Raw genomic sequence first — 27,420 nt, forward strand, 5'->3', positions numbered from 1 at the left:
AACAAAGACGTGAATCAGGCAATAAATCCACTTTCCTGAGAGGGGTCTGGCTGCAGACATCCACCCACAGGCACTTCCGCTGCAGACAGAAACATCCACCCACACGCCGGAAATTGCGTGCTGGTGGATGTCTGGAGCGCGATTTGCACATTATTCAACAGCGCCCCCTCGGGTCACACTTTTCGGTGGGTCGCAGAATTCGGTGTAACAACGGGACTCACTGCTCGAAGATGTGATGTTCGGCTCAGCTGCACTTGGAGGTTATGGTAGGTGACTATTCAAAACACAGCGATACAATTATAAATGCACGAGACTTGCATTTCTTTTCCGATCTATTAGTTTCATTAAGTTTAGATTTTTTCATCAAACAAATAACAGAACGTTACACCAATATGAAGCATTTGTGGTTTTAATCCACACTGACGGTGGCAAACGCTAGCTAGGTGTCATTTTTGTAAAATAGGCAAATGTTTTTTGCAAACGTTGTGTAGCCTATAGTCGGTCTTATTAAACGATTTTAGAGATTTGTCGATGTGTTGGGAGCATAAACGATTTTAAGATTTGGACTTTTGACAGTCATCTGTAGTCCAAAACTACGACGGAGTATTAGGGCCCCACGAAGAAAAAAAATATTTTGCTGCGACGAGATTAAAATCGACACGTCGACATTAAACTCGAAATGTCCAGAATAAAGTTGAATTTTCATGCCGACTTTAATCTCTTCAGCAGCGGATGACACGTAGTCATCCGCTGTAGTAGTGCGGCATTGCCATCAGTGGTTGCATTGACGGTTTTAGTCGCTATATTGTTTGGATGGAGGCCTACACCACAAACAATGACCCCAGGGTTATTCCAGGCTACTTCTTGTCATCCGCTGAACGCTTGGGAGGATGCCCGGAGCGTCTGCGTGCTGACAGAGGAACGGAAAATGGACACGTCGAGATTAAAGTCGATATGATGCTTCAACTTGATTCTCGACGTTTTGAGTTTAATGTCGACATGTGGACATTAAAGTCGACGTGTCGATTTTAATCTCGTCACGGCAAAAATATTTTTTTTCTTCACGTGTGGCCCTAATACTCCGTCGTAACAGAGTTAAGTTGTAATAAAATAATTACCACAAATTGAATTGACGCAGCTCGTTTCGCTTTAACTAGAGTTGCACCTATCAGCTGTTCATCTCCGCAGCGGTGGCTGAGAAGTGTGATATCATTCTACAGACAAAATCGATCGTTAAATATTCGATCTGCCTGTTTAGTTCATACAATCTGTTTATAACTAAGAGATCATAGCACTTAGTTCAGTTAAAAGGGGTAAAAGAGATCAAAAATGTAATAAAACGGATAAAAGTTAATGAATTACTGTTATGTAATAGCCTACTATCCTCTCTCAGATTCTAAATGCTCAATGTCCCCCAGTCAATAGGGTGCTGGGGCTCAGACAGTTCATAAAACATATAATGAGAGAGAGAAACAGATGTAAAGTTCAGTATGAGGTAGAAATATATCTCATCATTAATTATATGCCAATAATAGTTAAAGTTGATGCTCTGATGGGACTAATTTGTCTAGACTACAACCACTACTGAATTACCGCCCTTTAAATAGTTTGCTGTGCTGTGAGAATTCATCGTCTTTGATCTTAATTTTTTCTACAATTAAAACATAAATTTTAACATTTTTTTTCTGTCTTTTGTAGATGCATCACTCGATTTTTACGGATGATTCAAAGCCAGAAGTCAAACGCTGCACAACTTGCTGCACACTTTTCCACTGCCCCCTATGCCCAACTTTCAAACCAACCATCAACACGAAGCTTCAGTGCCACCTGGAATCCCACATAAAACATTCCATTAGATTTAAAGGTGATATATGTATGTGTGTAGAAAGAATATAAGAATATATGTGTATATGTCTGTAGACAATATTTATGAATGTGTGTCTGCTTACTTTTATAAGTCACTGACTCATTTTCCTCTATCTTTTGCCTGCATTGATCTTAGACAAAAAGATATGCAGGTGCAACCTCAGCTGCAGGGATGGGGGACATTATCATTGCCCCCTTTGTGGCAAAACGATCATCAGGAAGTCAGTTATGGATCTACACCTGAAGTCCTGCACAAACACGCAAGACAGTCCCTCCACCTCCGCTGCCGTCCATACATCCAATCAAAACCCCATCACAGTCAAGACAGCCACCACCTCTCCAGCTCCGACTGCTCCTTCTCCCCAAGCTTCAACTGTTGTGTCTTCCTCTGCCGTCTCTGCTGCCCAGAGTAAAAGTACAACCGGTTTGAAAAAAGGAAAATGCCCGCACTGTAAATTAACTTTCTATAAGAAAAACATAGAAAAACACACACACACACACACACACACACACACACACACGTGTGTGTGTGTGTGTGTGTGTGTGTGTGTGTGTGTGTGTGTGTGTGTGTGTGTGTGTGTGTGTGTGTGTGTGTGTGTGTGTGTGTGTGTGTGTGTGTGTGTGTGTGTGTGTGTGTTGAGGTTCTGAGTTCAGTTATCTGTTGAGTGTTCTTAATAAAGTGTTATAACGTTTACAATGTATTGATTTTTTGTATGACTTTACTTATTCACTTTGGTTACACACAGAGCTAAGTTAAAACACAGACTTGAGTTTGTCGGATTTAAATATGGGCAAATAAGGTGGTCCAGCAGCACAAGGTAAGACAATATTATAGACAATTAGAGCCAGATATTAAATGAATGATGGTTCAGAGTAAGAATTTAGGAATGCAAAAGTGCTAATAACATGATAAATTATGTTGGAATGCAGTCGAACCTTATGATATTAAGACAACAGAATGTAACATAGCTAGACCTAATATAAATATGTCAGAAAAGGTGAAGCTAAAGGGGAATTGTTCTAACTATTCCTGTCCACTCATACATAGTATTTAAAATAATTATTAGCCTCAATCTCTGATGCCCTTCAGCTTTACAATACGAGTATCAGTTTGTGTCCGATCAAATATTAAATTGAGATGATTGCAGTATAACACAGAGGGAATCTGAATAAGGTGTGTGTATTTACAGAAAGAGAAGAGCCATAAGCTCCAGCTTAAAGTAAACAGCGAGTGTCAGGTCTTCTGTCCAAAACCGGAAGCGTTTATCCGATTTTATAACTTAATATATTTCGTTCATTTATGTAAACACATTACTTAACGCCCTTTCATTTATGTAAACACATCGTAACGCCCGATTTTTATTTTATTTTCAGATTTTTATTTTTTATTATCCGATTTCCGGCGTGTGGGTGGATGTTTCTGTCTGCAGCGGAAGTGCCTGTGGGTGGATATCCGGAGCGTGTGGGTGGATGTCTGCAGCTAGACTCTCTTGACTTTCCTTGACAGCGGTGAAGTTCGGTGTGCTTAAAAGTACCGACGGAGCTCAGTGGACCAATTGCGAACTACTGCGGCTGCTCTATTTAAACCCCAATCTATTCGGAATAAGTGTAGGCCTATACATGGCGATTAAAACGGACTACACCACATCTTCTATTCGGCATAGAATCTATGCCGAACAGATAATTGTGTTCCGAATGAGGCGTATACATGATCATTTTCTCTTCCACATAGAAATCTATGCGGAATAGATGTGTCCATGTTAACGCGGCTACTCCGTCTCCTACCATCTAACTCCGAAGCGATAGCCGGCTGATAACAAATATGCATTGTATTAATATTATATGCAAGACTTCTACAACATTGCAGTCCTGGCAATGTTCAGCGAATCATGCTGCGTGATTGATTCGGACAAATACACGATTTCAAACCGTAGGCAGTTCTGACAAGTAGCCTACAGTTAACCAAAATCGCCATAACCAAAATTAATTGAAGTAGTAGTGAGTGGAGAAGTCTATATTTATGAATGCCGGTATTTAGTGAAGTGATTCCAAAAAAACGACAGAATTGTCTTTTTACCGCTTTCCCATGGATGAAAAGGAGAAGAGGAAATTGCTGCAGTTGATACGGTAAGTTACACTTCCTAAACAAATGAAAAACTTTTAGCGCTATCTTATTTAACGTTAACGGCTTACTGTTGGCTGTTAAAGTTAACTGGAATTACTCGCAAAAGTTAAACCCGATGACATATAGGGGTTTATATTTATACTGTGTTTTTGTCCTAACCACCCAAGATCACAGTTGATCGCCTATTACTGTCTACAGCCAGCCAGTTAACTTCACCTGTGTACATTACACTCGGCGGCTCAGGTTACCGCAGTTCCATACCGTTTCTCATTATGCACACATGGGTCGTGAATCTTTATGCTCTCCGTGGCCTCATTTATCTTGTCCTCAATGGACATAACCTGCTTATATTGTGGTTTGTTATCACTACTCACATGCTACTACAGTAGGCCTAGGCTTTTATATTTTTACCATTGTATTATATTCTGATTGTGCACATGTCTTATGAAGAACTTAGGTAATGATGATCATTTTCTCTTTCCTTTTGTAAAATAGGCGCAAGAACTTCACCCCAAACTGCAACTCCAGGGTTTGCAGTTGGCATTTCCAATATGGCAAAGCTGCTGGGCCATCACGATTTGCTTGGAACGAGGGGAAGACTTTCCAAACAGACAACCTCATCAATACCCGCAAACATAAGAAACAAATGGTTCCCACCAGTGATGAAACTGAAGCCACAGATCAGCCACACAATGCTAAAATTACAACTGCACAGACCCCTAGCACAAGTATTGTTGTGCTTGAAATAGAAAATTATATGCTGAGAAAAGAGAATGAGAAACTGAAAAAACAATTGGACATACAAAAGCAAACTTTCTCCTTCCATCAGATTTCATCCAACCCCCAGAGTTCAGTATTTCACCGGATTGCCCGATGCTGCCACTGTTCTGTTTTTGGAAGCACTTCTTTCTAAATTTGAGCTTCAATATCATTCTGATTGGACTGTCCAATTTATGCCCCTAATTGATCAGTTGTTCCTGACCTTAATAAAACTTTGACTTAATTCTGGCCATGAAGACCTTGCAACAAGATTCAATTGTAGCACAGCCACAGTAACGAATATCTTTACCACCATTGTTAGTGCGCTTTATCAAATTCTGTATGTCGGTATGCTTGAGAACAACATCCCCTCCACAGCAAAAAAATCAAACATCAATGCCAGTCTGCTTCAGACCCTTCCCAAATTGCAGAATAGTGCTTGACTGCACAGAGTTTGCTGTCTCCAACACAGAGAGACTTGACACACAAAGTCATCAGTACAGCCAGTACAAAGGGCGGACCACACTGAAAGCCTTGATTGGTGTTGCTCCCAATGGATTCATTACCTTCACCAGTGACCTGTATGGTGGGAGTGCCTCAGACAAGGCAATAACAGCTGATTGTGGACTTCTCCAACATCTACAGCCAGGTGACATGGTTATGGCAGACAAGGGCTTCACCATACAAGACATTTTGCCGGAGGGAGTTCTGCTGAACATCCCATCTTTCCTTGTCAACGGACAGTTCACACATGAGGAAGCGAAGAACAACCGACTAATCTCCTGTGCAAGGATACATGTGGAGCGTTCTATCCAGAGACTGAAACTGTTTAACATTTTGCGACCCATTCCACACCAGTTCAGACCAAACATCAACAAGGTACTGAAAGTATGTGTGTGTCTTACTAACCTGCAAACACCCATTCTCTGTGAAATTGAATGAGTCAATGTGTTAAAAAGAAAATGTGGATGACTATGCTGTATGGGTGTCAAACCCTGCTACTGCACTGAATGTTTTAGGTTGAGTTAAATATATCAATGTCTCAACTGAAAAAATCCTCCTGTTCTTGATTTTTGCTAGTGTGTTCCCCTTCAAACATATCAAAAGTAATACAGTATACATTTTTTACTGTTTGTATAAATAAACATTTTATTTGTCAAACATATTGTGTTACTTAATTTATCATAACTGTACATAAGCATCAAATTAAGCTTCAGTAGTGAAAATGTAGATAAAATGTACGTACTATTTACAAATTATTAATTAATCTCTATACAAATTTAGAACTACAAATCATTAATGAACCCGTCATTGCTCTATATGTGATGGTTGACTTGACAGAACATATGGAAGGAAACACTCTTTATAAAATGTCTCCAGAGTGTTGATAACCCATAATAGGTCTTTGAGGATGGGAAGGATGACAAGATCCAAAGGAGTCCATACAATTAGGTGACAGCTGCTAGTTCCAGTCAGATGTAGGTTGCCCTGGATTTGATGCCAATAGTTGTGTCGGTTTTAGTGTCAGGGTATCAGTTACTTCGTCCAAGTAAAGATAAAAGTCCCTACTCTCTGCTGCCTGTCGGATAGTCTTTGTTCTGGCTGACCATGGACATTTCACTTCCACAATGCAGTTGTCAGACACTGCCCCATCTGGAGATCCACCAAGCATACCACTGTCCGAAAGGAACAAACCGCTCTCCTGGATAACGACACCAGTGCTCTCCGTATACTGCTGCTTTGCTCTTGGCTCATGGAGAATTCCCCAATCACATGCCTTGGAAAAGAAGAAACAAAAAAAACTATTATATAGTCACCAAACCTGCTGTTTTATTAAGTGTATTCTTAGGAACACAGATGCTGTCAATTTAAACTACCTAAAACTTACTTTCGATCCTTGTTTGAGGTTGTACTGGCCAAGCAGTGTTTTAAATAAGGATGGAGGGTAGGACTTCCGCTTGACTGCTGCCAACACCAAACCAAAGTTGCTTGCTGTGATCCTTTTTTGCCGATATGCTGACCTGTTATAAAGAAAAACAAAATAAGAGATAGTTCATGTAGACTGGGGTCTGTTTCAGAAAGCAGGTTATGTGGAAACTCTGAGTCAGTTACTGCAGCAACAGACTCAGCAAACCTAACCTGCTCGCTGGCAGGTTTGCTTCAACATACTCTGAGTATGTTTTCATCTTAATGTGAAGAGTGAATGAAGGAAGTGTCAGAACAGTGAGTTGTAAATAACTAGTTTTGTATTGTTTCAGGTTGTATCTCTTGTTTTTGTTAATGCAGTTTCATACCATAATGCATTCTTTGCTTGCCCAACAGTGGCTCTTTCGATCTGCTGCTTCTCCCTATTGGTGACCACAAATTATGACAGCAAATGAAGAGCCTTGTCCTCAGCTTCAGCGTAGTCGGGGTTGGTCACTAGCCCCTCAAATGTCTTGATAGGGAGAGTCTAGATTCAAAGTAAAGTAAACAGTTTTAGGAATGCACATACTTTAATTCCTTTCTAGACAATTACCTTTCAGTAAGGTGGACAAATGGATTGTGAACTCTATATCGCGAATCGAATTAAATTGTGAGTTCAGTGTATCATTCCATCCCTAAACAAACCACCTAACACATAAGTCTTACCCGAGGAGTTTCTGAGTTTCTTGGAATCCATCCAATCCCGTTAAACGTCCAAGCTGGGACAGGGTTGCTTGCACCCAGTCTTTGTCTTCCTGAGTAACAGGACTTTTGATTCCAGCTGAAATTAGAACATGACATGATAAAGCATGAGTGTGTGGCACTGTTTGATAAATATGATTCATTGCATCAGAGAAGCCAGTTCGACAGATATTTTTAAAGGAAAACTTAAAACGTACATCTTTAGCCTAGCATTTAAATAGCTTTGAAATGTTCTCTGCTGCTTTTAATTTGATAAATATAATTACCTTGTTTGACTGACATTTACCTTCTCATTGTTTTAATTGTTTTATTTACTTATTTATCAGTTTCTTTCTGCTCTCTGGTTTGAAAAGTGCTACACACATTATTATTAATATTACACCGCATAACGTAACAGAAAGCATCACTTGCAAATGAATGACTAACCTTGTGTTGTGGATGGTGTCATCTCAGACACTCTCTTTGCTGCTATCTGGTCGGTGCTCGGTGTCTTCGCCCTCTTCCAAGCACACTCTACGTCGGTGCGGGACACATTTTTCTCCACCCATATGAGCACTGCCGCCATATGGTGGCACTTGTCCCGACCGATCGGGCACTGGCAGCTGCTGTACTTCACTGTCTGTCCCTCAGCATGAACCTATATTGAACACAATTCGCTCCTCACACTAACTCATCTCAAAGATACTAATGTTAGCCTAACAGGGTGATTCTCGCGAGATCAGACATATGGGGTGTCATGAAGCATTTTGATGACCAAAGTAGATGCAATCAAAATAACAATGACACATCTGTAAACATCTTTCCATGGTCCACTTAGCACATGTTTTCACCTGAACATCACAAATATATATATATATATTTTTTTCACATTTAAGGGTACATTTCTCATTACCGCAACATGTCATCACTGAATTTTTATTCTTTAAGATGTAAATATTATTAATTAAAATGTATATAAAAGATTTTTTTTCAGTGAATGTTATACTCCAATCATATACAGTGAAGAGGTATTAGACATTTGCTAAAATTTGATAAAAGTAGTGAAAATAATAAAGAAAATAAATGTGTCCAACACCGTTTTTCCCATCCTCCGCAACAATTTTCAATCATTGTCCAAGTCCACAAGGAACTAACATTTTTCAAGGAATTTTGTTGGAGAGACCGTATTGACTGTGACACTCAAGATGGCTACCAGGTAAGCAGTTGTTACTTTATCTCTCCAGACAAAAAGTAAAAAGTTTGTCTGTCATAGTACCTACACAACGTTTTAGTTCTCATTACCGATATATAAAGTTTTGAGCTTTTAAATGTTTATTTTTTATTTTTATTTTGATCATTATATACCTTCTTATGGTCTTAATAAATATAGTGAGGTCAAGTTAAGCTAGCCCTCATGGTGCTTCCACAGTTAGCAAAAAGGGTCAAGGTCACTCATCCTCCGAAACACCATTATCACCCACCGCAACAAATAATGGCCTGTTGCGGTGGAGAGACTCAGTGTTTCGGTAATGAGAAACAGACTAATGAAGTAAGAACATGCCCACAAGTCTTGTTCATTTCCTAATATAACCTGATATTTGCAATAAACACTGCCATAAACAACATAGCTATTACAACCCTCCAGCAGGGGTCCCTAATTTTCCATTTTTATCTAGCGCTTGCATAGTTTCTAACTCAAGTAAATGCAGTAAAGGCCACCTAATATATTCTGTCCATTTAATGTTTTGTAGTAATTATGTATTTCTATATATTTTTATGAAATGTTACTTTCATGTATGATTTAAAATATAATATTTTGTTACAGGCAAACTTCAGTGGAAAGGAAAAGGGCATCAGCAAAAGACAGGCTGGCAAAGCATAGGGAAAAAATATACAGCAATCCAGAATTACTTGAGGAGTACAGAAGAAAGGAGAGAGAGAGGTTAGGGGACAGGGTGATCATAGGAAAGAATCATAACTTTGACAAACATACCATACGCACACACACAAACAAAAAAAATATACAGCAATCCAGAATTACTTGAGGAGTACAGAAGAAAGGAGAGAGAGAGGTTAGGGGACAGGGTGATCATAGGAAAGAATCATAACTTTGACAAACATACCAAACACACACACACACACACACACACACACACACACACACACACACACACACACACACACACACACACACGTTCATAAATGGAGAAACGACAATTGTTCAGAGTTCAAGTTTCATTCACTATTTGTATGAAGTCCATGCTTAATGCAGTTCACCTTTCATTCTTATTTAAAATGTATTCATTTTTTTTCAGGTATCACAAACGCAAGAAAAATGGCAAAATAAGAACAACACAAGATCTGTCAAATAAACAGCGTGAGAGGCAAAAAATGCAATGGAGAAAGAATTCGGCCAAATATTATAGGACAAAAAAACAAGAACAAGTAGTTCTCAATCTAACCCCAGAATCCTCAGTAAGTGAGGCTGACAATTCAATACAATTAAATGAAACGCCACCACCAGCAGAGGTAAGTTTAGACCTGACAGGGCCAATGGAGTCATCTACCCCTCAGAAACCCAAGCAAGTACTGAAAAAAAGAGAGCGGTCATCAAATTCTGTATTATAATTAAGAGCAAAATTGAGATTCGCTGAAGAGAAAGTTGCAGCAAAGGCCAAATAACTGCTGAAACTCAGCCGGAAAATTAAAAGGCTGGAGGCTAGAAGGCCACAAAGAGCAATGGCCAGGCTACCAGTAGAAAGACAGAGAGTCAGGAAGGCTAAAATGGGACTGCCGAGCACCAGCAAGAGGAGGCAACTGGGCAAGGTTGTGAGCATTTTCCTACATCAGGATGATGTCTCAACAGTTTTGAATGGCAAGTTTGGAGAGATACGCCGTAAGGGACAAATCTTCAGAAAAAGAGCCCTGACAGACACCCTAGCCCATCTCCATCAAAGGTTCTGTGCTGAACACCCTGGAAAGATTTTGTCTAAAGCTCAGTTTTTTAGATTGAGACCATTTTGGATTGTGAGGCCTAAACTGAAGGACAGAGAAACTTGTGCTTGCAAAATGCATGAAAATATAGCCCTGAAAATAAGCAAGTTGCAACAACTGGGGATCATTTTAACATCAAGCCCAGAAAACCTTGTGCAATCCTGTGTATGTGACATAAGGCCTAAAAAAATTTTTTGTTTGGTTCCGGTTTCCGACCGACCCTGTCAATTTATGTGCGACCCAAATTATTTTATGAGCTTTATAAAAAATAAAAAAATAAAATAATTTGGATGCAAACTATAATTACGTTTTGGTACAGCACCTCTTCATTCTGTACAAGGATGAGCGAATTTTCTCGTTTTTAAATGAAAACAACCTACCTATCATTCGCTGCCGCTGGAAAAAATAAAATAAAAAAATAAAATAAATTCCCTACCTACCCATGACCTCAACTGACAACCAACAGGAACCAAACATTTTTTTTTTTTAGGCCTAAACAACATGTCCTGCATGTATGGCATATGTCCAACGTGCATGGACAAGATGTTTCCCACCACCTTGGATCCTCTCACTCAGGGAAACATTGTCACCTGGCAAGAGTGGGTCACGAGGTCAGTCAATGTCTCCAAGACCAGCAAGGATGGGGCTAAGGTAGAGAAGGAGGTGAAGAACACCTTCCTTGAGAAAAGGAAACACATCGATTGAGAAGTTGATGACTCTATCCACGGAACATCTGCCAAGATTCCAAATTCATTTATTTAACATCAGGCACCAATATTGACTAGCACGTTGACTACTCTGAGAACTACAGCTGCAAATACTCAAAAGAAATAAAGGAAACACACTTTGGAAAGGGCAATGAACAAGTGACTCTCCACACTGGGGTGACTTATCTAAGTAGGGGCAGGGTGGAAGCCTTTGCTTCCCTGTCTGCCTGCCTACAACATGATGCTGTGGCAACATGGGCCCATCTTGATCCCGTGCTCAGAAACATCAGGGAGAAATATCCGGATGCAAAACACATCCACTTCATTTCAGATGGCCCAACATCACAGTACAGAAACCGTACCTTTTTCTATTTAGCCTCCACTGTGCCCTTTATCCATGGTTTCCAATGGGTGACCTGGAACTACACTGAGGCCTCACATGGCAAAGGTGCACCGGATGGAGTAGGTGGGGCCCTAAAAAACCTTGCCGACCGAATAGTTTCCTATGGGACCAGCATACCTGATGCGGATGCACTGTATGAGCAGCTGGAGAGAAATTCTTCCGTGACCCTGTACAAGGTGTCAGAGGAGAAAATCAAGGAAAGCTCTGAATTGGTGCCCCCACACCTGAAAGCTGTTCCCGGGACAATGAAAATACACCAAGTGAGTCAGCTTAATAAGTTAATGCAGTTAAATAAGTTGAATTTCCCAGGCTTTTGCCTTGGAAAGCAGTCTATACACAACATTATCCAAAATAATCCCACAAAATTGTCATCAACTAAGTATGAGACGCTTCAATGTTCAATTCAATGAGTAAAGTGAAAATGTAATGTTTTGAATTTTGAATTTCACCCAACAGCTGACATCCACAAAACCTGGAGTCATAAACACAAGGCCAGTGTCCTGCTTTTGTGACAAAGATTGTCAGTGCTTTCAACCAACTTGCCACGCTTTCTCTGAGGGAGGGGAGGAGGGCCCTGACAGCATCGAGGAACCTGACAGCACCGAGGCCACCATAGAGGTTGGACAGTGGGTCCTTGTTGAATATGACGGCGATTTGTTTCCTGGCACAGTCAAACAAGTGAACTTGATTTCAAAATGTTTTCATCTCTAAAAAAAGTGTAATGACATTCATATTAGACTAGGATAGAACTTTGTCCAGTTACATTATAGCAATGTGCTGTTCAGCCAAAATTTTGGGGAGACTAAAATGTTTTCTTTCTTTTAAAAAAACAAAAACAGATTGCTGATGACCAGTATGAAGTGGACACCATGACGCGTGTAGGGGAAAACCGCTTCTATGTCCCAAGCATCAGATTTCCTGGAGAAATGGTCTGGTATTACCGCCAGGACATACGGGACATAATCCCAGAACCACTTCCTGCCACCTCCTCTGCCAGACATTTTTGCATTTTGCCTGATTTATGGGAAAAACACAAAATCCGCACATGATTCACTTTATCACATTATTCTCAAAAATTATTCTGATAAAAGGTTGCATGATTGAAGGTCAGGACCAAATGCTTTTATATTAAACTAAAATAATTGTAAGATCATATGATTGTATGTTAAATTGAAATGTTTCTCAGGATGACATGATAGGTGTATGATTGGTAAATGTATTTGTTTTAGTTGTTTACATAGATGGCAAATGTTTTTTTAAGTTGTTTTGTTTAACACAAGACATGGTACTGTTATGACCACTTTCAATGAGCAAATCAAGCTCTATTCATGAAATAAATATTCTTTTAAAAATTATATGTGTTACATGTGTAAAATATGAAGGTAAGGCATCAGGACTCTTGGTGAACAATGAATCTGAACTGAATCTCATTTCCGAAATATTGAACCTCATTACCGAAACAGCATTCTCATTACCGCAATATGTGCTTTTTGTACAAACTACATAATTATGAGTTAATCATACTTTGTTGAAAAATATATATACACATTATATAAAACAATACTTATTTCAGGTATGCTTCATAAAAATGGTAAATGTAATCGTTTCAGCAAAATATTGAAAAAGTACGTTGCAAATCAAATTGTGTGTTTCGGTAATGAGAAATATTAAGTCAATTATGAAAAAATATAAATATAAAAAAGTATTTTTCCTAAAGTTATACATAGCTCTGAGCATTAATTTTAATAATCTACTTTAAAAATAGCCAAAAGTACACATTTTAAACCATAATTTTAATGTTGTGTTGTGGTAATGAGAATTTTTTATGGACTTCGTCTCTAAAATGTAAATTAATATATAATAAATATTTAAAAAATCTCCTGAAAATAATGTTTTTAGTAAATTTAAACCTTAATCTGATGTGTGCAAAAGGAAAATTTGCTTCAAATGCATTTTAAAAATTCTGATGTTGGACACCTTTTAAATCTGCATTTCGTGAGAATCACCAGGGGCTGGCAGATTTATGTCAACTTTCCTAAATTACATTGCAAAACATGACATATATTTTTAGTTTCATCTTCATTTAAGTTCAATGTTTTACCAGTCCTGTAATGTTGTTGAGCATTACTTAATTTAGAACATGGAATAACGTATAATCTTTAACGTTAACTTAGATGTCAACTAGCCTAGATGTCAACGGCTAACTTCCAACTCACCTCAACCTCGTAAACTTTCTTTTTCTGTGATGCCTGGACCGGACGCTACCCTTGATAACTCCCCGAGGCGAAACAGCTACACTGCCCACTCTGTTGGAGTGAAACGAATTCAACCCTTTCTTTACTCTTTCAGGTGTCTCACTGAAGAAAGAAGTAATCGTAAAAAGATTCACTGGTTCAGCCATTGTGGTTTGTTTTTATGTTCGACGGAGCGGTTGGACCCGGAAGTTTTATTTTGAAAGGGTGTTACGTCACGACTTAACAGCCGATATAGAGTGGCGAAGTCACGCCCCTTCCGGTAGGGCTCATGGGACCTATGAGATCGAAAAATATGAATGGGTGTCAATGGAGAGAAAATAATTATTTTCTGGTCCCGGTCTTTATATGCCCTGGATTACACATATGTTGTTTGTGGATTTAAAGGATAATTTTTCATGCAAAGAGTTCGACCGTTTATTGTGCAATTGTTCAGATAAAGGCTGTAGAGAAAACACAACGAGAAAGACTACATGGCTCGTATGTGACGTCACGCTCCCTGCGACTGGCGTGGAGAAGACCGACAATCTTCCCATCGGCATAACTGAAACTCTGCACGTGCCCCGATTATAATGGTTTTCACCTCTTTCGATGCTTTTATCCTCCCCTTGGAAAAAGCGGTGAAGTGGGGCAGAGAGATCGCCATCTCTGTGCCGAGTTCCAAGGGCGGGTGTGGTGACGTATATCATATGCGTCGAGAGCAGCGAAGAGCTGTAGTTCACAAAGCGGCCTCACATAAAACCTAAAATTATCAAACTTCTTCACGAACATTTTTAGTTTTCTTTGCATGAAAAATTATAATTTAAATCCACAAACAACATATGTGTAATCCAGGGCATATAAAGACCGGGACCAGAAAATAATTATTTTCTCTCCATTGACACCCATTCATATTTTTCGATCTCATAGGTCCCATGAGCCCTACCGGAAGGGGCGTGACTTCGCCACTCTATAACGTACACACAATAATATATAGCTTAGATATTGATAGACAATATAATCAATATAAATGTGTACACATCACTGTATTACAAAGTTAATTTAAAATTAATTAAACATAGATGGATAGACCAATAGGCATATTTAGCCTTTGTATAATTTGTATAATCTATGTATAATATATTATTTCATTTAATTTATATATATATATATATATATATAAATAAATTAAATGAAATAATAATAATAAATCTATTTATTATTATTATTATTATTATTATTATAAAAGGAGTGTGTGATCAGGAAAACATGAAATGGCAGGACATAAAGTCACGTGACCGCAAAGTGTTTGAAAGTTCTAAATGTCACCGCTAGTTGGCGTTCACACAGTTGAGCAAAAACCTACACACACTTACACAAATATTTCCGGAAATCATGAAAATTTAGGTCAAGTGAGATTCTTACTCTAGATGCCTTATTTAAGAGTCTTAAATAATGCATCTAGTGTAAGAATCTCACTTGTCCTAAATGTTCATGATTTCCGGAAATATTTTGTATCTGCAGTTGAAATTAAGACTGCAGATCACTTTAGCGTGGTCAGAAAAGTCAGGACCATGATTTTGTCCTGACTTTTCCACACGTCCTGACTTTGTTGGTGTTTGTCCAGACATTTGTCCCAACTTTTCATGGAAACAAACACACACACACACACACACACACACACGCTCCGAAGCCGAACTTCCTTATTCGAATATAATGTGAATATCAAAAAATAAATCAAAATTCAAACTAATATTAGGCAGCCAAAATGGCTCATTTAATTGGGCCCAATATTATTCTGTTATTTCTCACTTTAAAGGGTGTCGCTAAATAATTGAGTCATGCTTGCACTCAGTAACCTATTTGCTTTCAGAACCTTAAAGATTATACGTTATTGGCTATGGCTTATACTAAAATGTTCATTTTGTTCTACCATAAAGGGGTGGTATTTTATATTATTTGAATACACAGAGATTAAAGGTGGTTTATTTAGTTTATTTGACTTACTTTTGCTCCTAATCAGGAGCTATTGGAAGGTGGATTTACTTAGTTTAGACTGTAAAGTAGGCAGTCAGTGGGTGGATATGTTAAACATTTTGCATGTTCTAGCAAAATGTTTTTGGTGTGGTTCTTGTGTAGGTTTTCATTATTTCACGTGTATTGTCGTTTTATTTATTCTTTTTTTTTTTTTTTTGTATTTCCCTCTTCTCTGTCTCCCCTCATATTACCCAACTCTTCAGTACAGCTCATGCTCTTTGTTAAGGCTCCCCATAGCATCCCCTAATGGCAGATAACCAGGTATGCAAATTAACCTCATGGAACATAAGAGGCTTAGGCAGTTTGGTGAAAATAAAACAGGTAATGACTAGACTAAAACACTTGGGCTCTAGAATTATATTTCTACAGGAAACGCACCTAGTCTCCACTGAAGTCATCAGAATACATAGAAGGTGGCAGGGGCAAGTGTTTGCTGCTAACTTCTCATCTCATGCTAGAGGAGTAGCTATCTTAATTCACAAATCTGTTCCAATTCAAATAATCTCAACTATTATGGACCCTGGGGGAAGATATATAGTTCTACACGGTAGTTTACTTGGAAATTACCTTAATTTAGTAAATGTCTACGGGCCAAATAAGGATGATCCTGATTTCTACAAGAATATTTTTCTAACAATTTCAACCTTAAGGGGGGAAGTTATAATGGGGGGAGATTTCAATTGTGTTTTGAAACCAAATATGGACCGTGAGGGTGGTCAAGACTCATCTCATAGTCATACAAGAAAGGTAATTCACCACTTCATGGCAGAGCTGGGGCTGTGTGATATATTTAGGAAACATAACCCAGATAAGAGAGAATTCTCATGTCATTCTACTACATACAATACCTATTCCAGACTTCATTATTTTCTAATTTCTAACACCTCAGTATTCAAAATCAAGAGTTGTTATTACAATGGCATAATAATATCTGATCATGCTGCAGTATCTTTAGAGCTTAAGGTTCATAAAGAATACAAAGGTCCTCCTAAATGGAGATTTGATAACAAATGGCTCCAAGATCCTCAGTTTGTACAGTTCCTTAATGCAAACATAGATGTGTTTTTCAAGCTCAACAAAAATGAAACGTAATCGCTAATCAGATGGGATGCCTTTAAGGCTTACATCAGAGGGCAAATAATAAGCTATACCAGTTTTAAATCTAAAGAATTTAAAAAGAAACTGTTAGAAATTGAAAAAGAAATTAAAACACTAGAAGAGCTAATTGTAACTAATAAGACACCATCTGTAGAGCAAAGATTAAACACACTTAGAGCCCAATATAATGAAATGTCAGTAAATAAGGCCTTAAACAATCTAAATAAATTAAAACAGCAATTCTATGATCAGGGGGAAAAGGCAGGCAAATTACTTGCCTGGCGCATTAAAGCTATACAAAATGAGAGATCAATACATGAGATAGAAAAATCAAATGGAACAATGACTTCAGACCCCAAAGAAATCAATGAAACATTTCAGAAATTCTATGAAACACTTTATAAATCTGAATTCTCCGCTGATAAAACATCTTTAAATGGCTTTCTTGATGCCCTGAACTTCCCTACTCTTTCTCAAGAAGACATGGAAATTCTGGAGAGACCATTAGAACTAGAGGAGTTTTATTGTGCCCTTATGTCTATGCAAAGTGGAAAAACTGCTGGCCCAGATTCGCTGCCCATTGAAATATATAAGACCTTCAAAGATATGTTGATACCCCAATTATTCATTATGCTTGAAGAAGCCTTCAGAATAGACTCCTTACCACCTTCCTTCTCTACAGCCCTCATCACTACAATATTGAAACCTGGCAAGCCACCTACTAAATGTGAATCTTACCGACCCATATCCCTACTAAACTCAGATACGAAACTAATTGCTAAAGTCATTGCACGGAGATTAGAGAAAGTCCTACCTAGTCTGATTCACGAAGATCAAAATGGATTTGTCGTAGGAAGACGAGCTTTTCACAATCTTAGAAGAGTCTTAAATATTATCAATATAGAAGATGGATCCCCCGATGTGGCCCTACTCTCCCTGGACTGTGAGAAGGCCTTTGACAGGTTGGAATGGCCATATCTATTTGATATACTCCCTAGATTTGGCTTGGGACAAAATATTATTAAATGGGTTTCGTTATTATACAATGGACCCACTGCAGCAGTCTTGACAAACTCCATGACATCCAAACCATTCAAACTTACCAGAGGAACACGCCAAGGATGTCCACTGTCGCCCCTTTTGTTTGTATTGTCCATAGAACCACTGGCCCTAACAATTAGATCACACCCTCTGATACGGGGAGTAACAATAGGAAGCTGTGAACACAGAATAAGCCTGTTTGCAGATGACATCATACTCTTTTTAAAAAATCTGACACAATCCCTTCCTGCCTTTCTTAACATAATAGCAACCTTTGGAAAAATCTCTGGCTACAAAGTCAACAAAACCAAGTCTAATATTATGTTCCTAAATGACAAAGAGAGAGATAATCCAATAGTAGGGAACGATTTTCATATTGCATCCAAGGGCTTTAAGTACTTGGGGATACAGATCACCCCCAAAATTCAAGATATAATCTCAGAAAATTATAACCCAATTCTATCATCTACCAGTAATACTCTGAAGAGATGGTCAGATCTTCCCATATCTCTGATTGGTCGTGTAAACATACTTAAAATGAATATCTTACCAAAATTCTTGTATCTTTTTCAATCTATCCCATTTAGCCCCCCACCTACCCTATTTCCTAAACTGAAGGAATTAATGACTAATTTCATTTGGAATAACAGGCGCTCAAGACTTAGGATATCCTTACTTTATCTGCCATATGATAGAGGGGGCCTACAAGTGCCAAACTTTCTATGGTATTACTGGGCAGCCCAGATCAAGGCAATAATGCACTGGTTCTCAAATGAACCTAAAAATTCCTGGGTTGAAATATAAAATTACACCACATCCCCCTTGCCATTAAAGTTATATTTATTTTCTGATTCATTAAAGAACCTGTTAAAGAACACACACAACCCCTTTGTTAAAAACTCCATCATAGTCTGGCACAAAGTGCAATCACATTTAGGTATTGATTCAGACCTATCAGGGTTCACCCCAATATGGGGAAACCACCAATTCCCAGCAGGAAGAAACGACTCAGGGTTCAAATCATGGGCAATGAAAGGTATTAGTAAAATCAGGGACATGTATAATGCAGATAAGGTATTGTATAGTTCTGAGGAATTACATGGTGCTTATAATATACCCAGGAACCACTTCTTCAAATATTTGCAAATTAGGAGTTTTATTTTGAAAAAATACAAACAACAGATAAACAAACCACCACTGTCCAGTCTTGAAGAGGTTATACTAAATCATATGCATAGTCGTGGTCAGGTTTCGGTGACTTATAACTTAATTGTGGAAAACTCCAATGAATCTTCAAATGACAAGAGAATGAAGTGGTCCAGTGACATGGATACAGACATTTCTGAGGACGAATGGGAAAAGGTGTGTCACACAGCACAGACTCAAACTATAAACACCAGGTTTAAACTTATACAGTATAAATGGATTATGCGCACATATATAACTCCTTCCCTTTTGCACCGCTTCAATAACAATAACCCTGACCTCTGCATTAAGTGTGGTCTTGAAGAGGGCACACTTTATCACTGCCTGTGGACCTGCCCTAAAATAAGGGAATTTTGGGAAGAGGTAATAGAACGAATCTCTGACATAAGCTCCACCAGATTGCCCGTATGTCCTAAACTGTTCATTCTTGGACTTGTCCCAACAGACTTAAGGTTATCCATTACAGATAAAAAGATGGTATATATGTGCTCACTACAAGCTAAATACTGTATTGCCACTTCATGGAAAGCTATGGAGGCACCTTCTGTCAATTTTTGGTTCAAGACCCTGTCCAATACTCTGGCCATGGAAAAAATGACTTATGCTAAAAGGGGGAAGCTACAGATTTTCTACAAAGTATGGGAACAATTTACAGACTTCTTGGAAAGTCAACAAGATGTACAAGATGTATAGGCTGTATACTTTAACTTTCTGACAGTATTGTAAGAGTTTTATTTTTTTTGTCTTTCTTTCTCTTTCTTTAATGTTGTTTTGTTTCTGTTGTTGTTGTTTGTTGTTGATGTCTTTTATCCAAAAAGTATTTTCCTTCTATGTTGCTAAGCATATGTATTTTCATGTATGTTGTTGTACAAGTTGGAAAATTTAATAAATACAATTTAAAAAAATATATATATATTAGGCAGCCCTTAATATTCAAACCTGTTATGGCAGGCCAAGAGGGAGAGCGTCGGAGAACCCGACGCAGTCTACTCATAATATTGTAATGACCACGGTAGAGGCATTGTATGAAGTATTGATTAGACAGCGATTTATTAGATACCTAATAAACCGTCGGAACACGCAGGACCGGTAACCAAAGCAACGCCGGTAAACAAACCCCGCGAAGCCCAATCCAGGTCTTACTGAAGGAATTTAATGGTCAAAATATTATTAATAAATATTTGAATATTAATATTGATAAACAAACAAACTTCAAATATGATTTTTGGGCAAAAGTCAAAGCCTGTCACACAATTTAATTAATTTACTGTTTGGAATACTTACATTAAAATGATCCAGCATGAACTGTGATCCATAGTACCGCGATAAGACATGGCTGTCGGTGTCGTCCGTGGGCCAGTACCTCACATGCTTTTAGTGGTTTTGTTCACTCATCGAACATGAGGACGTACTGTTTATCGTTTACGCTGCATGACAGCTCTCTTTTTATGAAAGATGCAATGCCGTATTTGGCAAGATAGGCCGTTTTGTTTTCACCGCAGGTGAACGACTTCGCAAACTCAGAATCTGGGAACATAGCAGCCAAGACGTTCCTAATGTCCTCGTTCGATTTGAAGGAATTATGTCTGCTCACCGTGTGGAGAACCCACAATACCTCCGCCTTCTGGGTTTCTGGTGGTGACACAAGGCCGGTTAACGCCGTCTGATGTGAAGTACTAGCCACGGATGCTGAACTTTTCAAATTAAGACTTTTGAAAGACCCGTGGGAACCATGCCATCACACGAAGAACAAGATGAGTCCTTTAGTCCATTTCATCTTTCTCCTGCTCATCTTACCGCAATTCCAAGTCCCCCCAAAAAGGTTTTTCAATCCAAGTTGACAGCAAAAATGAAGAGGCTTGAAAGAGAAAACAAGGAGCTAAAAGCAATGCTCGATGGCATGAAAAAAGCATCGCTGGAATAAAGCTAAGAAAGTACGTCAACCTACCATCAGACCTTCGCCGAAAAGATCCGCGACACAAAAAAAACAGCAAGTCACCAACTTTCTTTCCAGGGATGAAAATAGCAGGCTCTTGGCAGGAAAAAGGGATACTATAGGCCGGAAAAATAACAAAATGCAGCGGCGGGTTTTAACCAAAACCTTGAGTGAGCTACACTCCAAATACAACCAAGCATCTAGCGTCACACAGCAAATGTCTTACCGGCAGTTTGCTCGCTACAGGCCCAAGCACATAACAGAGGCCAGGCCAACAGATAGAAATACCTGCGCATGCTACCAGCATGACAACATGCGCCTGCTGATTGACTCTTTGGTTTTTAAAGGCATGATTTCAACCAAAAGTCTGTCTAATCTTCTTTCTTCCATTACTTGTAACACAGAGGAACAAGAATGTATGCACAGGCAGTGCACCAACTGCTGTTTTGATGAGGTGCGTCTCAACACTCACGATCCTGTTGAATTCGCTAGGTGGGAGCAGTGGGAGCGGGTGAAGGTGACTGCAGGGGAAAAGGTGTTCACCAACTGGGCTAAGAAAGGGGTTGAGGGAACGCTGGGAAAGCTGGCAGAGACCTTCCAGCATCATCTGGAGTCAATTGCATCCCATCAATTCAATTGGATGCACCAATCAGCCAAAATGAGGGAGTTAAAAGAGAAATTGAAAGAAAATGATTTGGAGTTGCATGTCGATTTCTCTGAAAATGATGGATGCAAACTGAATACCGAAATTCAATCTTTCCACTTTGGTGGAAATAGAAACCAAGTAACCATTCATACAGTGGTTGCCTACACCAAAACGGCCATTCAGAGTTTTGCAACCATTGTGAAATATGATGAGAAGCAATATGTGGGCCAAGTGCTGAATATTCAGGGAGAGGAAATACAGGTAAACTGTATGGTTCAACACGGAAAGAAGAATGCCTTTCAGTGGCCTGACAAAGAGGATAGCATTTACTACTCTCAGAGTGACATATTTGGTACAATTTCAGAGCCTGAGCCCTATGGTCGAGTTGCCAAATTAACCAAACTGGACTGGCTCATGTTTAACACATAAGTTTGCCATTTCTCCTAAATCATTCAAATAATTAAAGGGGACTTATTATACTACCAGGTGTGAGTGTGATTAGCCATTACAAGCCGCTTTGAAAATGTGCAGCTTCTGACATCACAGGTGGGTGTGTCCACCTAGATGTATGACGGATAGATAAGCAACGTTTGCTACAGTCCACTGGGTAGGCTGGTAGACTGATCTATCCAGCACACATCTAGGTGGACACGCCCACCTGTGATGTCAGAAGCTGCACATTTTCAAAACTGCTAATCACAGTCAAACCTGGTGGTATAATATGTCCCTTTAAATAATTTCTACCTCCTATTTTAAATATTGGCTGATTGACAGTTTGTCATTATGGTCTGATCATTTGTTCTGTAAGTGAGGCCTCCAGAATGTCCAATTTCTCTTGTTACAAAAATATAATAAATTTCACCATAAATGTTCATAGAGTGTCTCATTTCGTCCTGTGGTGTGACGGCACGTCCTGTGGTGTGACATCACTTCAAACACAATTAAATAACATTTACCATGCTAACTAGCTTTAACAATTATGTTCATTTGAAAACATTGCATAATATAACTATCAAAAGAAAAAAAATCTACATTTTCAAATATCTTTTCTCATTTTACACAATATTTCCACGGGAGCGAGTGATAAAAGATGGCACAAGTAAGGAATAGAATCCAAAAATAGCTGTGAAAAAATACATATGCAGAATTGTAATGATCATTCCTTAAGAAAACTTCTTAACCTTAAAACATACCTGATTTGTATTTGAAATCAATATTTAAATATTAGAATTGTATTGTAATTTCATTTCACACCGCAGGACATATTTTGTCTGGAGCTGTGAGAAAAGCTTAATAAATTACATAATGAGTAAAAAATCTGCTAACCTCTAGCAGTTTCAAAAACTACAGTATTTGAACATTACAAATTCATACAATTCTCAAGAAATTTAGAACTTTGTTTTAAAAAATGCTGTTTCACCCCCATTTGTCATCTACCCATAAGCCGTAAATACTGTACATAGCCACAAGGGGATCAGGACCTTACTGAAGGCTGCAATAGCTGCTCCATCCACAGAAGGCAGCACCTTTAGATAGGTGAGGAAGCCGAGGCTAATACGTCACACCGGCCACGCCCACTTCACATAGGCCACTTGACCCTATCAATCTCGACAGAGAGGTTGGAGGTCAGAAACTTTTGGTAGCTCAGACTTGCGGGTTAGAGTTTTGATCAGCTGGGAGTCGCTCAGCACGTGTTCGATACAATTCCCCTCCTTTTGCTCCGTAGTTACCATACCAAAATACTTTGACAAATAAAGTGAGTTAAAAGCGATCCGGATTGGACTACTTTCTTCGAAGAACTCAGCAACACACATATTTTTTGTTTTGGAAACGTTCATCTGTAGGAAGGACCGCTCACACCAATCTACAAATCCTGGACAACTGAGGCCGTATTCACAAAGCGGTTTTATCTTACCGCTAGGAGTGCTCCTAACTCGCGCTAAAACATTTTTTCTTAAAAGTTATTCACAAAGCCGCTGAGACCTACTCTTACTAAGGATAAATCACAAAGAGTGAACTAAGAGTGACGCGCCGTTGCTATTGATTACGTCAATTCTCGTGCACGAGTTTAGAAGCGGTCAGTTCGGTGATTGGTTGTTCAGACGAGCCCACTGAATCACCGAAAAACAAGGAAATAGCCTAGGCTAGAAATTAATTCCTATTAAGTAGTTATAGTGCAGTTAGCAGAATACAGGCATGATGACAATTTTGTGCAGACCACGATAATGACGTTGTAGCCTGCACGTTCAAGAGAGAGAGAAAGCAAACAATAAAAATGCGTAAATTTTAAAAGAAAATAAATGTTATGAACTACCCAAGTGTTGACTGATTTGTGCCAAGGTGTTTACCTAAAATGTGTTTTCAAAGTGATCCCTAAATGCCTGTCCACTCGGTTCCACACGGCCAAATTCCTTGTCATGTTGATCGCCATCATCATCGTCTGGCTGTGGAATGTTCCTCCGCTTGCAGAGGTTGTGTAGAATGGCACATACAGTGATTACTGTGCTTGCCCTCTCTGGGGTGAGGCGTATTTCGCCGTGGAGGACATGAAACCGACGTTTCATCTGCCCAATTCCTCTCTCCACAACATTTCGTGTATGTTTGTGTGCTCTAGCATATATGGAAGAAATCAGTAAATAATAATAATTATGGATTCAACAAATAAAAGGCGTGAAAGAGCCAATACGATGTGTTTAAAGCAGAGTTCTTCAACAGCCCTGGATTGAGGTAGGGTGTCTAGAGCCACGTCTTGCATGGATAGTCACATGTCACCCAGCAAGTGACACCCAACTGGTACATCTCAAAAAGCTGCCTCAGACCGCTCACCATTAAAATGCGCGAATCATGGGTAGCTGAAGATCCAGGCCACTTTGCAACAACATCCAGTAGGCTATGTTAAAATTTGCATCAAAAACAACCTGCGTGTTGATGGAATGCAGTTTCTTCCTATTGACGAACACGTCCTCGTCTTTTGATGGCGCAATTATTTTTATGTGCGTCCCGTCAATAGCACCGACCACACCGGGCATACCTGCAATTGCCATGAAGTTGGCTTTGATCCTGTGTAATTGTTGAATGTCCAAAGGAAAGTTTATGGCACGGCTGACTGATGGTTGCGATAATTTTAAATCGTCGGCATTGCAAAGTTGCATTTCCCCTGTTGCTAAATAACGTAGTGTGGCCAAACATTTTATTTCGGGACTAATCTGATTATTCCTGTTAGTCGGGGATGTTATTGCAGGGGTTGACATTAAGGTTTCAAAAGCACTTGCCCATCGGGCAAGTACAGGTCAGGTTCAACTTGCCCGAATGTGATGTTCACTTGCCCAAATTATAATCAGAATCTTGAACAGGCCTCTTTTTGCCAGGCACGCGGCCTGGTTTTGGGGGGGGCTCAGAAAAATCATCCTAGCTCAGACTGAAGCTGAATGTTAGCTTTAAAAAAATAAGAAACTTCCCTTTGTTTACTTATTTATCGAGCGTTCACATCGTGCCTTGAAGTGATTTCAGTCCACGGTTGCAACCTATTAAAGCTATCGCCAAGTTATATGTAGACCTGCATGATTTCATGCAAATGTACTTAAATGTCAGAGGTAGTAGCAAAGATATGTCTTTTTTAACTTTCACGTTTCTTGTAGCTCTAACTGAATAATCACAATCGCGTTTCTAGTAGTGTTGTCAGTCACGATACTGGATTTTCTAACTTTGACACTATACCTGGAAAAATATCGATATTCTATACCATTTTCGATATCAGGGGAAACGTTTTTTTCAGGAAAGAACATACCCAAAGTAAATAGAGTATATCTCCACAACTGCAAGGGCGATAATGTCATCTTTGTGCCAAAAGAAAGATTGTTGTGCAAGTGAAATATTCAATGGGGAGGATACTTGGTTAAAGTGGGTACAAGAAAGACTGGGGGAATGAATATTTGTGGCTGAAAGGTGTTGAGGGGGATACCGAGAGGGCTTTTTGTGACCTTTGCAAAACGTCCTTCTCAATCGGACATGGAGGGGAATACGATGTCAAACGACACAGACTCACGGAGACTCACAAGAAACGTGTCCAACAGAAAGAGACATCCAAATCTATGGATGCTTTCCTCCGACCTAAAAACGACTTTCTAGCTGACAAAGTGACTGCTGCAGAGGTGACGAGCGTGTATCACACTGTCCAACACGCTACATCATATCGAGCAGGAGATTGTGGCGCAAAGCTAGCCACAACGATTTATCCAGACTCGGACATTGCCAAGAGGATGGCCTGTGGTCGGACGAAGGCAGAAGCCATTGTCACGGATGTACTTGCCCCTGCCTCTGTCGAAGATTGCTTAAAAGTCCTCAGAAGACCACTGAATGAGCAACAACCAAAGGTAAAGTTAAAGTTATGATCATGGATGCAACATTGTTGTGTGTTAGCTATTTGTGTAACGTTAGCTAGCTAATGTTAGCTAATCATCTTCTTCTGCTGGTATGTTAAAAGTCAACTTTTCCTTCAGTTCACTGAAATTAAATTCGTAAGCTAACATAATGCTGCTCATCCGTGCCTTTGTGAAACCAGGCTCTGTGTATCCTTACATGATTGTGAGCAACATTTCACTATTCGTTATCTCCCAAAATAAACAAACAAAACAACTATAATTTTTGAAAAGGTATAAATATTTCTATAGATAATATTTATATAAAATCAATAATGATCAAAACAGTAAAGCAGTATCTTGTATTTTTTTTATAATAATCTGTTTTTAGAGAATCTCTTTTAAGTTCACCCCATCTGTGTGTGTCTCTGCAGCCCACACGCCATTCTTCTCAGTGGCTTCAGACGCCTCCAATCATGGGACCACCAAGCTCTTCCCACTATCAGTGCGTTACTGGACGCCAGACTTGGGAGTACAGACGAAGGTCCCTGATTTCTATGATGACAGTGATGAAACATCTGCCGCGATCCACAACCAGATAGTCACCAAGCTGGAGGAAAACGGACTGGGACTAGACATGATATCTGCGTATTCCGCTGACAATGCTAGTGTAAATTGCGGGAGATACAACTCTGTCTTCCAGAAACTGGAAGACAGACAATTGCAACAATTGCATTTTGAAGGCAAACTGTGTGGCCCACATCGTTCACAACAGTGCAAAACACGCAGGAGATCGGCTAAATATTGATATTGAAAATGTCGTTAACAAGACCTTTAGCCACTTCTCCTCATCTGCCAAACGCACTGAGGAACTTAAGTCAATTCACACCTTTGTGGAGATAGAGTACCAGTCCCTCCTTAGAAATGTACCCACAAGATGGCTGAGCTTGTGGCCTGCAGTGAAGAGGCTTCACGACAGCTGGGCTCCTATCAAGACCTACTTTCTCTCATTGGGAGAGGACGGGTGCCCAAAGTCACTATGGCGGCTGTTCAAGGATGACCAGAATGGTCTAGGCAACCCCCTTGATCTACAGGTAATTCATTTTAATTGCACTCAACTTTTTTTTTTCATCCAAGTATTATTACATGAAACAGGGATTAGAGAAATTATGATAATGCAAACAGTGCCAGCACACAGGATCATTGACTCTCTTTACGTCTTTTAGGTTTACCTGTCCTTCCTCAGCAATGCGCTGAAGATTTTCCACGACACTGTGCTGGTGCTGGAGCGAGAAGATGGGACTGTCTTTGAGCTCTACGATATGATGTTCACCCTAAAAACCAAGCTACAGCTACGACAGTGATGG

At 39.3% G+C, this 27,420-nt stretch overlaps 1 long non-coding RNA gene across 1 annotated transcript; it reads right to left on the minus strand.

Moving 5' to 3' along the window:
• Positions 1-6,159: 6,159 nt before the first annotated feature.
• On the minus strand, positions 6,160-13,967 carry LOC132461277 (uncharacterized). The gene is made up of 6 exons (XR_009526589.1): positions 13,717-13,967; positions 7,844-8,054; positions 7,382-7,496; positions 7,045-7,202; positions 6,639-6,771; positions 6,160-6,527 (listed from the first exon to the last, which is right to left on the minus strand). It is a non-coding gene; the product is annotated as an uncharacterized LOC132461277 (long non-coding RNA).
• Between the last annotated feature and the right edge of the window lie 13,453 nt (positions 13,968-27,420).

The sequence above is a fragment of the Gadus macrocephalus genome, chromosome 7, assembly GCF_031168955.1.
Source record: "Gadus macrocephalus chromosome 7, ASM3116895v1".
Lineage (NCBI taxonomy): Eukaryota > Metazoa > Chordata > Actinopteri > Gadiformes > Gadidae > Gadus > Gadus macrocephalus.